The sequence below is a fragment of the Passer domesticus genome, chromosome 4 (genome assembly GCF_036417665.1).
Source record: "Passer domesticus isolate bPasDom1 chromosome 4, bPasDom1.hap1, whole genome shotgun sequence".
In the NCBI taxonomy this organism is placed as follows: Eukaryota; Metazoa; Chordata; class Aves; order Passeriformes; family Passeridae; genus Passer; species Passer domesticus.
The window spans coordinates 20,304,815-20,318,208 of NC_087477.1; the positions used below are offsets into that span (position 1 = coordinate 20,304,815).

At 35.5% G+C, this 13,394-nt stretch overlaps 1 long non-coding RNA gene across 1 annotated transcript; it reads left to right on the forward strand.

Moving 5' to 3' along the window:
* Positions 1-1,274: 1,274 nt before the first annotated feature.
* LOC135299927 (uncharacterized) lies at positions 1,275-5,312 on the forward strand. The gene is made up of 4 exons (XR_010361766.1): positions 1,275-1,620; positions 4,279-4,405; positions 4,752-4,833; positions 5,199-5,312. It is a non-coding gene; the product is annotated as an uncharacterized LOC135299927 (long non-coding RNA).
* The last annotated feature ends 8,082 nt before the right edge of the window (positions 5,313-13,394 follow it).

Consider the following 13,394-nt stretch of genomic DNA (forward strand, 5'->3'; position numbering starts at 1 on the left):
AAAAATTTCAGTGCAGAAAGGAGTGAACTGAAACTAAGTGTATAGTTACAGTGCAGTGTCTATCTCAGGCTCAAGAAATCTTATAGTTACTTTCAGAATTAGATTCCCTACCTTAACACCTACCAAATTTTAAAAGATATGTTATTGCTTTTTGTATGAAAAATAGTAGCAAGGATAAAATATGTGTGTGTGGTTTCCCCAATGGAGAAAAAAAGTAATAATAGAGTACTTCCCTTTTCTATTGAATTGTCTGAAACAGTAAATATTTCTAAAACCATGGATATATTTATTTAATGTTTTTCCGCCTTTTGAGAGAAAAGAAATTCCTATTGAAGATTGTGAATAGTGATTTTACAAGTTCGACTCTACAGCACATATCATGCTATGCATTCATGACCTTCTAATTCTCTTTGCAAGTGACTATAATTCTCAAGTGCTTCAAGAAAAACATAAAAGTAAAAATGTGTGTGTGTGTGTCTGTGTGTATATATACATACATATACATATATATGTATGAAGCATGTAATTGTAGTTTTTACTTCAAATGCATGGAACTTTTCTTCTTCTACTGCATGCCTTTCTCTTTCCATCATAAGCTATGCTGATAGGGTCTTGTCCTGAACCAGGCTCTCTGAAAATGGTGACCAGAAAAAGAGTGGTGCAGCTGGAAGTGGAAATAACTCTGGTTTTACTAAGCCCTAGTTGAGGTAAACTATTCTGCAGACTCACTTAGAATGAAATTAATTTGACTACCCATCATTTTGTTCAGATCTTGAAAACATGACCAGCTTTTTACAGAAATAACAAAACAGTTGCTTCATTCAATCAATTAAATGAGATTCCAGCTCATATGGTTTAATACTGAGCTTTTTTTTAGATGTTTGCAGGAAAATTGGAAATAGTCTCAGCCTAGATGATCTGGAGCAGCTGCTTGCATGTGTCTGGCAGTAATAAAAGTTGGAAGCTCTATAAGTTTATGGAAAAAGCCTTGAGTAAATGAAAGGTGAAATTAAATGAGTATTGTTTAGATAGTATCCAGTATATTGAAGTGTGTAAAGATGGATTAGCACTGCTTGTTACTAGTCTCTGTTCATATGATTTGACATTTTGATAGAAAATGCTTTTTCAGAGTCTTAAATCACAAAGGTAATCATTTAATGATGAGATATTGAAGGATATTTTAGGAAAAAAAAAGATAAATACATGAAATCTTTTTTATAAGAATGTGAGTGTCCAAATTTTTCATAGAGCTGAAAAAGTTCTTCTTATTAAACAATAATTTTAATTAACTACAGTAAAATGAGAAAGGCCATATACATATGCATGCTTTAAAAATATAAATGAAAATGTATATACTTTTAAATGAACCTAAAAGAGACAAGTACTCACTCATCTAAAATATTTAGAAGAATAAAAATGAACATCTGTACAGATTTTTTAGCAGTCATTCACAGGTTGAATCATTAAAGACAGGAGGAAAAACTGAACAGAGCAACTCCATTGAAGTTTCAGCTTTTGTCTCTCTTTTCCAGGTACGTTTTTTTTCCCTCTGTAGCAATATCCAGCTCTTCTATGAGGTTCCAGTGGCTTCTATGACAGAGACATCTCCAGCAATGAAAGGTATAACCCTTCTGTCTATCTGTGAGGAAAACTCAAATAAATGTCCTGATCAGCTGTCACTCTGCATCTCTCCTTGCCAAATACTGAGAATCCTTTGAGAAGATGGAGCACAGTGTGTGTGGTTTTGGGGGATACTCTTAGTAAACTCTGTCACAGCAAATTGAGGGAGTTAAATAGAGCCATTAATAATGCTGGATTGTAAATAAACTCAGAATTGTCTGAAGTACCCAAGGCATACATGTCGTGGTTGTATGTTGACAACTCAGGGCTGTTACACGTGGTTACAAGTTCTTCCTTATGCTAAGGGATCTCCAGAGAGAATCCACTGTTGCCCTGATTTTTTAAGTTTTTCTAAGCCTTCTGATGTTTACATTCTTGTAACGAACTTTCTCACGGACTTTATGTAAATAACTTATTGTTTTGCATTCTTTTATGGAAAAGGAGAAATTTGATGGACTGTTGGTTTGTCCAGTGTCATTGGAGAGGTGCCACTGTCACCCTCCAATCCACTGTCACTTTTGGAAATCTATAAATCTTAGAGTCAGAAATTAAAAGTGCTTTTTTTTACCTTGAGAGAGCTGCATACCCACGTTGTGTTATTTCGTATCCTGTAGTGACAATCCACCTCATTGCTGGTGGTTTTAAGCTCCTGCTCTTTGTTAGCAGTGCTTGGAACCAGGAGCTGTGTGCACTGGCAGGCTCACACCTCTGAACAGCACGAGTGGCAGCTCTGCTCTGCCTCATGAACTCAGGCTGAACCTCCGAGCTGAAATGCCCAGCACGACGTGCTCCCTGTCCTGGCTTGGGTTCATGCTGCTGGGGCTGACACCAATAACAGCAATCCCATCAGTGTGTCTGCCCTTACTGGCTCCTGAGAAACCTCCAATATCTTGAGCACTTGCTCCTTTTCACAGCTGATTTCATGGCAAAAACATTGCTTCCCCTGGGTTAAGATTTATGCAGAGTGATGCATTCGCCTCCTAGTAATTTTTGCACGTGTAAGGATCCAGTCTTGAAGAAAAGACTGCGAGACAATGTGTATCACTCCTAATGACAAAACCTTTAAACAGATTAAAAAAGCTCATCATTAAATCCCCAAAATACTTTATCACTCTACAATACACCTAACAGCTATCTGTGCCTGTGCTTGATTGTCTGCCTGTGGCTTTTATTTCCTAGTTGAAATTAAAAGCAGGACAGCTTTCAGTAGTAGCTGAGATTTTATAATACACTGAACTTTACATCAGCATATTTTTGTATTCTGGATCACATCCTCATGCTCCCTCAGTCCAAGCAGTTCTATTTGAGGAATAGAGGTGATCAGCTTGTGTCTTCCTAGTGCATAAGATTAAGCAAAGTAAACCATTAATCAAATAGATATGCAAATTAGAAATAATAATATGAGGTGTTAGATAACACAATCTGCATGCAATAGCAGCTGGATCTCTCAGGAAATTAATTTAGCAAAAAGTCCATATTTAACAGACTGCGTGGTGGCATTAAGAATGAAAATCTAGCCTATTAATCATGCAAGAAATTGCAATTAAATTGTATTTGTTAATTTCATAGTGAAGAGTTTTTAAATTAAAACATTAACCATTTTCTTGAACCTTTATTTCTAGACAGTTGTAATTCAGAGGCAAGTGCAATGCAGTTTTTGTGGGTTAAAAGCTCTTCTCCATACAATATATTTAATATTCCTTTGAAAAAAGAGGCACAGACCTCAAATTACGTATCAGTTTGTTTCTCACAATATTTTTCTCCTGGCTCCTTTGTTTATTTGTATCTCATCTACCCCAAGAAGCATGGTGCTTTTGAAGTCTCTTGTGGATTCTGGAAAATTAGGCTTTGTTCAGATTTTTATTCATTTGTGATGAAAGTATTTCATTTTTCTATGTCTATTTTTAACATATGAATGGAAAACCATAAAGGATACTTTATTTGCAAATGTAAGAGGTCACGTCATCTGAAGCTAGTTTTGTTATTTCCTTTGCATTTTTTAAGGCATCAGAATTACTTTTAAACTTTGTCACTGCACCACGAGCATTGCAAGTGTAAACTGAAAACTACCCTAAATTATATTTCCACTTTGAATAAAAAGTGAAAGAAAAATTGGAGAATAAGCATCTGTTTTCAGCATTTCTATTGAAATATTCAATGTTATCACTGCTATCAAGTAGGTTGCCTTCAGTCTATGGAGAGGGCTCTGAAAGTCCATCCCTACTAAGTGGAGACGAGACAGAAAAGACCTGAAAGGTCAATATTTCTGATGAGGGATTGATTTAGTGGATGATCTTCAAAGAACTTTTTATATTTTAAACTTATTGAGTAGATAATGTACTCATAATGAGTCAGTTAATTTAGACTTTACAAAGTTTAGTTGCCTTGAAATTATGAATCTAGTCTAAGTAACAGATGATGTAATTTATTTAGATAGTACCTCAAGAGACAGATTCTTTCTTAGACAGTGCTCTTACTCTTTACACCTTTATTTTAGGGTGGAAGAAATTGCTTCTGTGAGGTGCTTTTTTCTCTAAAAAGAGAAATGGAAAGAAGGTGCTTAAGTTTCTAGACAGCAGAAATTAGATGAGCGTTTTCCATTAAGAAAAATATAATTTTCAAGACCAATATCTGACCAAACTTGTATATTAATTTCAGGTTTACTTTGGACTCTTTCCAGTTTTACCTCAACCAATTTCAGTGGTACCTTAGAAATCCATGTGTTCTCTATGTATTAATGGAATCTGATGGGGAAAAAAATATCTCATCAAATTGCACTAGTAAGGTAATGCTTCACTACAAAATTGAATTTTAATATAGTGTATGAAGTTCTAGTCTTACATAAATGTAATGAGTGTAACTTTATGTCCATTTTATGAGGGTTTGTTATATTTGGTTTCCAAAACAGTTGCTAAACCTTTGCAATTTTTATCACTTATAATATTAAGAAGTCTAGTCTTATTTGTGTAAGAAAATAAAATATATTTCTTCCCTCCTATCCATGGTGTTATTTTAAAAGGTTTTTTTTTTCATTTACTTTTTTGTAATGAAAAATGCTAGTATTTTATAATTGCCAGAGCTCTAATTTCATACTTAAAAAGCAGAACTAACTTTCAACATGTCTTTTAAAGGAGGACAATTTTGAAAGCTACACCTTACTTTTCCTCTTACAATCCTCTTCAGTGAGATTTGATTCAGAGCAACTGTTTACAAGTAAGTGACTTCTTGTTCTACTAACATAAAGTGAAGATCAAGTTTCATAATATTCTCAAATATCTTCTGGATGCTGTTTAAGGAGTATTCCCAATTTTCTCAGCACCAACATAATTTACACATTTTTGTTATGCTAATAGGAATGCAGCATTATGCATCGTGTCCTTTATCTTGGTGTGTTTTGTTCTGTGCATTGTGCTTGTTTTTCCCATCTGATAACAAAGTATATTAAAACATCTGTCCTTGTGTTACAAGTATTTGTTATTTGTAGGAGACAGGAAATAGAAATATGAAATTAATTTTCATTATGAATTGTACTTGCCCTTAAAAGAGGTTGCTAGATATTGCATGTTTTTCTATTTCAGAGTAAGAAGTGAGATTATATCATATTACATTGATTAGAAATTCACTGTTAAAATGAAACTTGCTCTTGGAAAAAAGCACCCAGCATTTGTTTCTCTGCATTGAAAGAATCAGGATTTCTCTGTCTCTCTGAAGGCAAGTACAGTCAGGATTTCAATCAGTTTTAGCATATGTGACAATTGAAGTGTGTCATGAGTTATATATAAACAGCTCAGATAATGGTTTGCTTTATAGGATTAAATTTATGCATTGGTTATATTTGTATGTGTCTGGAATCTTTTAACGTCAAAGAAGTTAAAACAAGTTTAGGTAAGCCACCAGCAAGATTGTTTTGCTCAAAATAAAGAGTCTTCTTCTTTGTGATATTTGTTTACAAAGATTACTATCAGATGAATTTCTATTAATTATTCAAGGCACAAATAAGCTTAATAATGCCTGTGCTAAAGGCTTTTACAGCTGTCAAACCTTGCAGCCCTTCTCAAAAAGTGGAACAGAGTGTTTCTGAGTTTTGGGGAGGTTTTAAACTGTAGATGAATTATTTAAGATAAAATAACCAGTGGATTGATGATGAGATTTAGAAAATCATTGTAATTTTCAAGTTTCCTCCAATTTTGACTTCGATTTTTGTTTATTTTATTGGTTTCGTTGTCCTATGGCTTCTTTTTTGATCTTAATGGTAAACTGACTGTACTTATCCTACAGGCTTTTTTACCTGCTTTTTTTTCTTTTGGTTTGAGTTTTTTTACCTGCAGAAGGAAATATGTAAGATAGATTAGCTCACACATGGCACCCTTTAAATCATTACAGCCTTCTTGAAATGAAGTTATGGACTGTGGGGAAAAAAAACCCCAAACTGAATTCTACTGTTGGAGAATATGAGAACTTTTTCTTTTGGCTAGAAAAAGAATTCATTCTCTTTCTCCCTCTTGAGATTTTAATTTCCATTTGGAATTTATATATCGCAAAAGAGCCACATGAATACTGTCTAACTCAAATAGTCATGTAAGTCAAATTGGTTTTTTCCCCAAAAAAGTTTTTGCTCAGATGAATGGATATCCAAGTCTTTTTCCAGTAAAGCCTTTTTGTATAAGGCTTAATTTTTTTAGCTGTTAGCTGTCAGCAAGAGATAATTCAGAGTTTAATTGTGTCAAACCCAAAAATATGGAAGCAGTAAAAATGGCAGCTATCCTGCCTGATTGACAGTGCATATTCTAGCACTAAAATGTTTTAAAATTCTCTAAAATTCCAAGCTATCTAGACTACTTTCTTGTTTGATTTAATAGTTTATTGCTCGAAATTTTGCTGCAAATCTTAATCCCTTCATGAAAACCATGATAAAATAGGAATGATATCTTAGAAATACTGTCATAGTAATCTTTAATTCACATTAGGGATGCTGGACACAGTGTTGTGATGTCCTGAGAAATGGCTTTGATTAAGTATAGCTAATGTTTCCCAAGTTTCTCTAACAACCACTGATGTGGGTTGACACTGACAAGATTCTGGCACCCACCAAAGCCTCTCACTCACTCCCCTCTGCAGGCTGACAGGAGAGAGAACATTTAACAAAAATATATATATTCTCTCTAATACTAGTCTAGACTGTAATCTTTGTGTGAAATCTAAGACAAGAAGTGGCAAGAGGAGACTAGAAAATTATATAGATTCTTGATTACAAGTAATTATTTTCTTTCTCTTTGAACAGCTTTCACACTAAAATTTTCTCATTGTACTGGCTGTCAAACTTAGAGTACTTACTCTCTGTTATTCAGCTGCAAGCCAGAACCTGAACTTGCAATAATTCACAGTCTAAATAGATGTGGCCAGAGGCCCTTGGTGTCCATTTTATTCTGCATATCAGTATACTGCTCATGCACTGCTGTGGGATAATAGAGGACACTGGTCAATTTAATTTTCATTTGAATTCAATGATTTATGAAGCTAAATTACAAATTTGAGGTCCATTTGCCAAGAGCTTCCTCCCAGGTACTGCTTAGGTCAAGGAGCTCTGATCTCCTGGGAGCTCATGAATTGGGGCTCAAAGCAGGAGTTAGGAAAGGCAGTAACAAAAGTTACCTACAATTAGTTCCCTTTGGTTTGCAGTACCACCAGTGCCACTGGCTGCTGTTCATGTCCATATGTAAATGTGAGCAGAGACAAAGGATGGGAAAACACTTCCCAGCTCTACAGAGGTACCTGCCTTGGTGTGTCCTGTTCCCCAAATAATACAAAAAATTACAGTATTTGTACTTTGCTGTTACGTGGAGACATGGATGAGAAGCTCCCTCTTTATACATGTATGAGATATTTTGGGAAAAATGTTCTTGTAATGAGTTATCAGGAGAGTGGTTAGAGAGGGGCAGGGCTGAAATGCAGATGATCTCTAAAGAGGAAGGGAATTGTGGAGTTAAAGGTGGTAGTACAGGCACATTTACTAAAACTGTCAGGGTTTAGAGAAGCACAGTAATATGTCTCAACCACTGACAAAGAAGGAAGTTCCCATAAGACAAGCTAGCACAATGGGCACAAATGGCAAACAGAAAGGAGATAAATTCAGGCCTACACAAAGATGAACAGTTTGGAATTAGCAAAGGGGACAAGATTCCACTGTGCAGACACAACACCAGGAAGATGCCAGTCCTGGTCAGGCAAATCAGTCTAACATCCAAAAAAAAATTCCCTGTGATAAAGGAATGCCCTTAAAAACTTGTCCTGCCGGGCTGTGGGAACAGCACCTACACCTTGTGGATACCCATGAGTTGGACTGTATAAAAGAGGTGCCCCCAGCAGGGCTGGTGGGATGCTGCAGGAACACATGTGTTGGTGGCTACCTTTTTACTTAATCTGTCTCTTTGCCTCTCCCTACTCCTCTGCCTTTCTACCTGACATTTACTGTTAGATAAAATCTGTACAATTGACTTTGGCTGATGGTCTCATTTGCACCTTAATTCAGGCAGAAGCATCTTATAAGCATTGGACCCTAATATTATTTCAGAAGCAAAATCCTAATATTATTTCAGTGTATCTTAACACTATGTTACCTGGTGTTCCAAATGAAACTGCTGTAACTGAAAATATTTATGGCTAACAACATTTATTCATATAATTAATTGGGAAAAAAATTGGGTTTTAAGTAAGAAAAACTGCATAAATAAATCCAAGTAACATTTCAAATAAAAGAAATTGTTTCCTTACTCTGACATTTCCAGTTTACCGAACACTTCATAACAACAATATTTCCATAAAATACTGTAGCATGTTTATTATTGTCTTCTCTTTAAAGGCCAGATGTTTAACATGACCTGAGGTTTTTTTTTAGTCTTGGTAGCGTGAGTAAACATTTAGTATATCATTTACAAAGTATCTTGATACAAGTACAAATGAATGCAGGAAGAAAGGAAGATAAAGATACTACCAAGACTGCAAGAGATGCACTTCGTTCAGAAAATGGTCAGCAGCTCAAATCTCAGACAAGGAATTTTAAGACAATACCTATCTAGTATGATTAGAGGTTTGAATATCAGAAAGTCACAATGTTTGATCATCATTTAGCAATTAACTGATGCAAATTGAAAATATCTAAGGATTATTTTATCCTTCAAATAAAACTGATCTGATAAAAATGTTGGGACGAAAGGGCTAAAAACAGAAGACTTTGCAAGGAGGGAACAGTTCTTGCTCAAAGTGACCTTACAGCTCAGAATGCTAAGAATGTAGGTGTGTGAAAACTCCACTTATTATGCCTAGTGTTGTTCATCCTCTACCTCTTGAGAATTCGAAATCCTGTGTGACATGCTTGAACCTCCTCCTAGGAGAGAGAGATAGAGAGAGATCATAAAAGGACAGCCTTGTTATAAACTGCGTGTGTACGAAGCCTGATGGAGCCTGCTGGGATGAACTGAGACTGATGGGCCTCTGTCCACGTATGTTCCTGCTGCCTGGGGTTCTTAGTGAGGTAATGGAATAAAACAGCCCTTTGCACTTCAGCTGTGGTTTGCTGGTCACCCTGGTGACCATTCACACATGGGAATGGTCACGCAGAAAAATGCAACTTTTGTTAATAAATGTAACAATCTATCAGCTTTTAGTTAAGACTACATAAATTTTCTGGGAAATAACAGATTTGTATGTCTGCAATGTCAATGCAGTGTGTGCATCTTTGTGTGCTTCACTCCATGACATGAAGTGGAGCACCCAAATGCCAGCTCCCAGCTGTGGCTATTTGACTGGCCATTAGCAGCTGGGATATGAGATTTCACTCGTGGCAGGACAAGGCAGCTGCCAGGGAAACTAAGAACTGTCCTCATGGTGGGCATAAAACAGGAGGCTGATGGAAAGATGGCTGAGGACTGACACTGCCAGCAACAGAAGGATGGAAGGAAAGCTGCTCTCCTTGGCTTTGCACATCTCTCCAAAATGCATCTTATTTAAGGCCTGGTATGCCTACTGAGGCTCTTACTCTTAGGTTTTTGTCTTGTTCCAAAGGCAGCTGACTATGGGATACAGGCAAAACATGCTCCCAAAAAACAGCATCAGGAATATTATATGTAAACCCTGATGCTGGATGCTTAAGACTTTTTCTTTCCACTTAATACAGATGAAGATAAATGTCCTGTTTAAGAAAAGAACAATTATTTTCCTAGGCTGGTCTTGAAATTAATAATTCACAATAAAATCTGTTTTAGACACTGAATAACCCTAGTTTCAGCTATATTGTTTCACTGAATTTCTGTATTGTTTTTTGTTTATAGTAACATTACACTATCATTGAAAGTTTCAGTAAGTCACTGCTTCAGTTCCAGTGTTTGGTCAGTTTTCAGTGTTCTTTCCTTCTGAATTTTAAGGCAGTTCAAAATAGTAGAGGGAATTTTAAGTTGTTCTGCTTTGAAAAAGTTAAGGTGTAGATCCCCTGAGAGAAAGCTACACTAACAACTGATATATCCTTGTTAGAATCTCCTTTTTGTCAGCTTTTGATTACATCATAGGAATGAAACTGGTAATGGTCTTTCTGAGGCGTTGGAGAGAGGATGAGTGGACCCTAAACTTCTCATTTAATGCATTATTTGATTTTCATGTAACACTAGGAGAGAAAAAAAGCTGTGTTTTAAAGAGAAACACTTCATGTGGATAGACTGGTAATGCCATCAGGAGAACTGCGGGGATGATCTGAAACAGCCCAGAAACAGACTCAGGCCAACAAGAAGAGCACAGCTGTCAGTCCAGACTACCCCACAACTGAATACCTTGATCCAAAATTGAGAAGAATTTGTAGTTAATGTCACCTACATTTAAAGCATAAATTTGGGTGAGACAGGAGGAAGGGCAAGTTATTTACAATCTCCTTATGGAGAAATTTGATGTATCTTTTTTGAATCATCTTGAGTTGGTAACTCAAAAGTATGGTCCTCAGAATGAGGAGAGCAAATCCATTAATGTGTAACATATTCTTACACAAGATTCATCTCTTTATCACTTACTATAACATATTAATCATTACTAAAAACCTGAAATTATTTTATTTTCAATCTTTAAGCAATAAGAAATTCTTGTGAAAGCAGAAAAAGTGGAAAAAAAAAATCAGCCTTTCATTCATCTGTATGTTCATTTGACAGAATGCCAAATGCAAAACTGTCCTGACTTTAACCAGCAGTGAAACCTAGCTTAAGCTTAGACTTCCTGAGAAACAAATTTCTATTTCTAGAATGAGTGGCCATTCAATATTTATATTTCTGTATAGTTTTTAACTACTGTGGAGAGGATCGTAACTGATCAAAGAGCAAACATAGAATTAGTTATATCTATGTTTCTTAAAGCATACAGCACAAAAGCTGGTTTCAGAATAACTGTGAGTACACAATAAGCACAAACACATATTTATAAAACATAAATTTCAACGTCAAAGTAGTGACATTATCAGGTTAATACAGTTTGTTTGTGAACGACCAAAAATGTCAGTATTTAGCAGTGGCTGCACATGGCTTTCTTGGGTGGAATTTTGATTCTCTTTAATATTGTTTGGTTTATGTAGCTCCAGGGAATGCACAAATCTGCAGCCTTAGACTACAATCTTAATAGATCTCCTAAGCCAGAATAAGTTTAGAAGGTACGTCATGTGGAAAACTGAACACTAATGGGATTGTGTGTTGTTGGTACAGCCTTCTGAATGGCTATAAGCAGTTAAGTAAAAACAATGGTTTATTGTTCCTTCATATATTTGCATATTTTTTAAAGGAAGAGCCTGATCAATACACTGCTGTGGTGGAGTTTCCTTTTTCAAAATAGTAGTGTTTTATCAGGTTGAAAGGAGGGTTTAGGTAATAATATTCTGATAAAATAGGATAAAAATGCCCAGTGTAGAGGCATCTGGTTAAGAGAAAACTCTCAGTTGTTCTGATCTTGCTTGTTCATTCACAACAGATCCTCACTGGGAGCCCTCACAATTTTTCACATTTCTTTCTGTCCTGAACTTTGGAAAATATTTGAAGTCCAGTGTTCAAGTGTATTACCTATTTTTGGAAACAGAAAATTTTTTTGAGACAAATTTATCAGGGGCTGCCTGACATGTTGTGGCATCTGAGAGATGGGATATAAAGTGTAAGGAGGCATCTTAGCAAGATTTTAATTTTGCAAGGGGAGCCTGCAATCCTGAAGCAACTCCCAAGAGATATTTTGTGCTGGATCAATGCTGGAAAAAAAATGCCTCACAGCATAAATGTAAATGGTAGCACTGAGACAGTACCATATGTGCCTTCAGTATCAGAAAAATATGTGTTTACAGTCCTTTCTGTCTATGTGGTTGTAAAATGAAGGAACTTAGATGTGAAATAACTCCTAGATGTTTGCCTGAAGGAAACCCAGTATCATCAGTACAACATCACACACCAGAATACTCTGTTATACCCAAAAAACACTAGGGTTCATGAAAGGGTTTTAGGTTGAATGTAATAATTCCTATCATAAAGTGATGGATTACTGTATGACATTTGCTAATTAATTGCTATTTCAATTAAAAAATCTCTGGCATTAAGGGCAAGATAATTTGTCTAGGGCTCAGACAAGGTGAGATTTAGTGTGGTCTCAAAGCAAGGATTTGAGAGGATTGGAATAGAGTCTTTTAATTGACTTAAAATATGAATGGGCTTGGGAGGTGAAGGAGCACAGACTTGGAAAAAAGCTTGAAGAACAATTAGGTTTCTCAATGTGGTGAACTGAGGACAAAAAAGTCCTCTGTACTGTCTTTGGCAGTTGAAGTGAGTTAATCATGTAATAGCAATGTAATGTCCACAAAGCCCAAATGGAATAACAGCAGGTGTAATGAGAAGATATAAGAAGGGATGGTCTCAAGGCACTTTTGTATTTCCAAATTCTTCTACAGCAGAATGACTTTTGGAAGTGGGATTTTTGGTAGTGACCATATTTTTTTTTCTGTAGGGAGTAAGAGTTTTACAGTTCAGTGTACTCTAAGAAAAGTAAATCAGAGCCAGCAGTGCATAATGGTAATTCTCCAGAAGGAGAAAGCTGAAGTCATCAGTTTAAGTTCTTTGGATGTATTCCATGTATTCATAACTGAAAAGTAAAAAAATTATTATTTGCCTATTTCTATTTCACTAGATCTAAGCATGCTTGTACTTTCACAGGTGGGTTGGGTTTCTAACCTGAGAGAAGGAATAGGGTGTCAGATATACTTTTGCAAGTGTGAGCATAAAATAATTGATCATTCAATTCAGTGTAGCCTTTTACAATGATTTTTTTAAATTCTGCCATAATATGTGTGGGTTATTTATTTAATTAATTATTTAATTTTTTGTGATTAATTGATTGCCTCACTTTGAAGCTCAAATGAAAATTCAGAATAACAAAATAATATCTCTGGTTTTCATTTTTGTAGCAGTTTTGAGAACAGTTTTGGGTTTTTTTTTCAAAGTGAGAATATGTTGAACTGGAAGATCATGAATCTGAGCCTGAGAAAGTTCTTCTTATTTCTTTTGATAGTTAATTGTTATTCTCTTCTTGATAAATGGTTTTATAATAGTTATTGATGAGCAGTGGATTTTCATACCTGTGTTTCTGACCCAACAAATTTGTTTGAGGTGAAAAGCTCTTGTTTAAGTGAATTTAAAAATCACACCTCAGGAGTCTGCAAAGATCTTTCATCTGAATCTTCTCTTTTCTTATCTTTGACTATAGGAAATGGTATT